This window comes from Anopheles coluzzii, chromosome X (assembly GCF_943734685.1).
Source record: "Anopheles coluzzii chromosome X, AcolN3, whole genome shotgun sequence".
Classification (NCBI taxonomy): Eukaryota; Metazoa; Arthropoda; class Insecta; order Diptera; family Culicidae; genus Anopheles; species Anopheles coluzzii.
Genome location: NC_064669.1, coordinates 8,580,119 through 8,585,609, shown reverse-complemented (window position 1 = coordinate 8,585,609; position 5,491 = coordinate 8,580,119).

Below are 5,491 nucleotides of genomic sequence, written 5' to 3'. Positions count from 1 at the left end.
TTCATCCGAAATTCGTCCCGTTTGATGCTCCCGTTATCGAACCGTGGCCGTGTCAATGGCCGACGGGCTTGTTCCTGGTGAACAATAACTGGATAGATTTTTCCGCACAAATACCTGGGAACGGCAAATGCGAAACTTGCGAGGACGCAACGGTTTAGTGTGAGCTTTTTTTTGTTGTGAACGGGCGTGTTGCAGAGCTCTGTAGTCGAAGCAAGAGGCGGCGTTGATAGTGTCTGCTGCTGCGTTAATGTTATTGACACTTCCCGCACACATGTTCAGACGAGCAGGATGAGCGCAACAGTATACTGCTGTTTGTGTGTGTGTGTGAAGCTGCAGTAAGCGAACGAACGCGACGGGTTTTGTGGTCGTGGAATCCCTTCACTAAATTTGCGGGTGCTGCAAACGCAAACCTAATTGGTGGAGCTTGAGTGCACAGGCGAAAGATACACCTACAGTGTACATAACCTAGCTCACATTCAAAGATGGTTTGTGAAATGTTGGGCCCGGTGAAAAAGGGAACGACATGTCGACGCGTCAACTAAACAAACACGTACGGTGAACGAAGCTGAGCGCAATCGAGTTTGCTGTTTCATTGCTTGGGTTTTTTTTGATTGGTTTTGGTACGAGTTGAGAAACAATGCTGCTTACAATGCAGGGAGCGATGCTGAGAGCGTACTAGGTGGCATCCAACGATAACGTGACGGTACAAAATGGAGACATTCACGGCCTGATCGCGGTACTCGCCTATCAACTTTTGGAAGCTTTTTAGCAGTCCTATATGCATCAAAGTGTAATGAAATCTAAATAACTACGTTCAATTTTCTATGTTACTTTCCGTTCGACTACCGCGATCAAGCCGATTGTAATAAACTCTCATCAAAGGTTCAATAAGGTTCATTCTTTTGGAATTACTTATTCGATTTGACGGGAAAAATGCCATTTCGCTTGCAACTGTTTTGAAAACTCACCTGAAAGCTAGTCAATACAACGTATCAAAGCAGAAGGAAGGCAAGAAAACAGAAAAATCATCGTCAATCGCTTACTTGTAATTTGGAATTTGGTTTTGTAATTTGATAAAACAACGCAAACAACTCAACAAGGTGATATTTATTCGAATTATATATTCCTCAAATAAATATAATGTTATGAATTGTACTGTGTACAGCTCTTTGCAGCATCTTTGATTGCATCTACCTCTAAAGCACCTCAATGGTTGTATACTAAAGCTACGAAAATTACGTAATTAATGGATGTTACCTTAGCAGTACAATAAGAGATAGAGTAATTTGGCTGGGAAATAGTATAGAAAGGGTAGTATTTTGGCAGTTCGTTACTTTCTATCCTTCCCAGATGGAGCCACAGAGCCAGTAGCTTTAGCTTGAGAAATTAATGACGTCTTGCTCCTAGCTATATCACACAGAAATTAAAGCATAACTCTCGAAATAGCATTATTATCTTACCAGTGGACTCTTTTTTTATATTTCGATTGTTGTGATCAAATTGTTGATGTTGCGTTTCGCAAGGAACGCCGTTTGCCACTAGCTCTTAACTGCCTCCACTGCGATTAAGCTTGTGCAGTGGGTTGTGCAAAAAGCGCTTGAAAGACAGCGAGCGCAGGGAACGCCCGCCAGTAATTACTAGCACAATTTACCTATTAATCATCCGTACCACAGCGCCTTCCTAAGGGCGGCAATGCAATGCACAATGCACGGCACCCTAATGGTGAACCAGGAGCTCACAAAGAGGGAAGAAGAAGAAGAAGAAGAAAGAAACACACTGAAAACCAATAAAAGACAAAATACGTACGACAAACCGAACGCGGAGCGATAGTTCCCGGATTGCCCGGATGGAATCGCCTCCGGAGAAAACCCCTCCTGCCCCGAAGGAAAGCGAAAGGAGCGGTGGTAAAAGCTTTACTCGACGGGTTCGCTGGGCACTATTCCTGCTTGTTGGCGTGGGAGTGGAGCTCTGCCCTTCCGTGGCCAACTCATGTGTGTGTGTCGACGGTTACTATGTATCCGGTTCGCCGTGCGGTCGTTGGAAAGCAGGGCTCCGGCAACGGAAGCGAGAAGGTTGGGATTGGTTCGCGCAGCCGTGCAGTGCAATGGCGTGTCGTACGGGCTGCCTACCATTCGGGCGCACAGTGACAAACGTGGAAACTCCGGGGGAGTAGGAAGGAGAGAGCGGGTTCGCAATCGCTTTTTAAGAGCCACTTTTAGCTGTACTGCTGTTTCTGTGTGTCTGTTCCGGGAACTCACCCCCTTCTACCTGCCCAACACCTCCTCCCCCCCCCCCGCCTCATTGTGGAGTCTACGCTATTTGTTGCTTTCCACAACCCACCCATCCCGTCCGGTGCAGGCCTCATCGAACTCTCCTGAGGACAGCCCTTTAACTTCGCCGCTGCCACCACCGTTACCACCACCAGCGCCCACCACGGTGGAGAAATCTGGCAAATGGCGTACGGGCTGCCTACCATTCAGGCGCACTTTTGCAACGTGAACCGCAAGTGCGCACGCTCCCTTTCTTGGTATCGTTTGTTCAGGCACTCTCTCTCCCTCTCTCTCTCGTTCGGGCTGGCTGTCTCGTTCGTTCGCTCCATCGTGCTGCCGCACAACCATTTTCCGGAATTTCTTCTCGCTTGCACCCAGCTCCTCCTCTCGCTCGGTACGGGCACCTTCTCCACCCCCGCCCCATTCCAGTGGCACATTTTCGGGCATATAGCCGTAGTCCTTTACGATTTTGCATCCCAGTGTCGCCGCACGCGGTTATTTACTTGCCTGCCGCTTGCTTTACAACCATCCCTTCCCTCCTCCTGCCGCCTTCCAGTGTGTGTGTGAGTGTGCGTTTGCAGCAAACCTCATCGGCGTTAACAGTTCGCAATCGCTGTCAAAGATATAAATATTCCAAATGTAATCACATAAATATTGCTTTAATCTTGCGCCATTCTCCGGGAATCAGTCGTCCCTTCCCTTCCGCGGGGGACTCCCCTTCCCGTGTGTGTGTGTGTGCGCGCGCGCGCTTTGTCTCGCTCTTGGGGAGGGAAGAAAATTGCTTCCGCTTTTCTACCTTTCCGTAAACCACCCTTCAGTCCACACACACACACACACAGACAGACAGAGAGAGAGATATAGACTATTAGACGAACCAATAGACATTTCCAGGTGGCATTTAGATGTAATGAAGTTCCACCGCTCCAAAAATTTGACGCACTCTCTGGCCGCGCCTCTCGCTTTGCAATTTGCGGTTTAAGCGTCTCCGCCACCGCCCCGCTATCGCTTTCCCTTTCTCGCTGCCACGTTCATTTTGCCGCTTGGGTCGGATGTAGCTGCTTGTATCGGGTTCGTGTTTGTGCGAAGCGCTCGTTTACGGGACAATGCTGTGTTTGTGTGTGTGTGTGTGTGTGTGTGTGTGTGTGTGTGTGTGTGTGTATCTGCCGCAGCAATATTAACCATAATAGGCACGGCACGAATTACGCGACCGAGCTAGTCTTTTATGAAGATGGATTGACCAACAAAATGCCTGCCCTCCACCCCCCAATGAAAGGACTTGCTGGGGCACGCAAGGGGACATGGGGGAAAATGGATAATGCCCAGCATACTTGCAGATATTCACTGCTCGTGGCTTTGAGCGTGAATACCTGTAAGCACACACACACACACACACACACACACACACACACACACACACACACAAAGCATAGTGCGAGAATTCTCCGCAACCATCTGCCCCGATGGCGGCTCGATTGTTGTGAAGATTGATAAGTAAGCTGATTGGACGATCGCATTGCAGCGAAATAAATCGATCGATGCGCGCCATGCATATGATTATTTCCATGAAATTAACTACCGTTTTTTGTATGCGAAATAGTTCTACGAAACCGCTCGTCCTTTTGATTGGTTTGCCGACGGGGCGCCAGCGCCGGTGCCGCTTTGTGTGGGATATTTACATTTACTCTGTGCTTACCCATGATCGATCGGTTGCCAGGACCCCATTGGAATGCTTTTGTTCGGTAGACAGTCAATCAGTGCCATCATTGCTGGATGCTGGCGGGAGTTGATGTTGGGTTGGGCAGAAACAATTTTGCAACTTCCAACATGCCGGAGTTTCCAGAATAACCCTAAAAAAAAAAAAAAACCTCCCGTACGTGCTTATCGGGACATGTGTACCACATGCGATGCTCATGCAAACAAGTTCTAAGGCAAGTGTTCTGCTTGCAGCAGCACGCAGTGCACGATACTCCTGAGGTATAACAGTAGCACACACAAAAAAGAAAACCAAAATCCATGGTAGGCCCGTGTTTTTGCACGTTAGCCCAAGCGCCAGCATCCATCTTCAGGGGCGAAAAAAGACGCAATATCCTTTGGCAGGCTGGCAGACGCCAAAGCTGAAGATGCGCGCGGCCAAATGGTCCTTCGAGCACGATTTCTGTTTCAAACGGGCAGGGGTCCCGGAACCCCATGCAGTAAAGTGTTACATTTAATGCTTTTACCGCATCTTTACATCTCTCCGGGTGTGTGTGTGTGTGTGTGTTTAGGTCCTGTGTTTTCGTGTACAGTTTTAGCGCTACGGATCGGTTAGTGTGTTGCGTCCAGTTTGGCCAAACGAGTGCGTCCAGTTCGGTGGATGTAAAAAGTAAGCGTCGGTTGCACATCCCGACGAAGAGAACGAGGAGGATGTAAAAGAATGGAAAGGTAAATTGCAATCTGCGGAAGCGATGCGGAACATGCTACTGAATGGTAGGAAATTCAAACAGAACCCCTCCCACACACACACACACACACGAAGGGAGATGGGATAACATAAACATAACAATTAATAGTGGTGGCAGCTCTATCTGCAGCGGCGACTGGCCTCGTTCGGGCAGAAAGTGTGCGCGCTAGTGGTTTGTTGCGCTCGCAATTGACGGGCGACAAGTATTGCTATTGTTTATAGCTGCCATAACCATCACCGATGACACCGCCATCGAGCGGATCGTGTGGACGCGTAAATGGACCTGGTTCCGATGCGCGCAACCACTTGATGGCGAGCATAATGGGTTTGTAACTGACTTCACTGCTCAAAGCTTGTTGCCAGCCGGGTGTTATACTGCATCCGTATTAGAATGTACTTGCTCTTCTGCTCCCAATTTGCTGCGCACGTATGGTGTCATGTTGAGGTTGAGTTTTGAATTTATCGAGCCTTAGGAACTTGACTTTCCATTTAAAAAAAAAAAAAACGCTACATCTCAGCACTCAGGAAGATCCGCAAAACCTCAGCCGGATTTTGGAGAAAGTAAAAAACAAAGAATAAACAGACACGGCAGGTCAACCAACAAACCTCGGCGAAAGTCACGGAAGGCTTGCCGCAATCCGTCGTTAGTCTTTTGGAATCAGAAGCATGCTCCTTCCCAAACTTCCGAACTTCTATGCAATTAGTTGCTTCGGCATTCGTCAGGATAGTGTAGGAGCATTGGGGAGTAATAAGTTGCTACAACACGAACCAGCGACACATA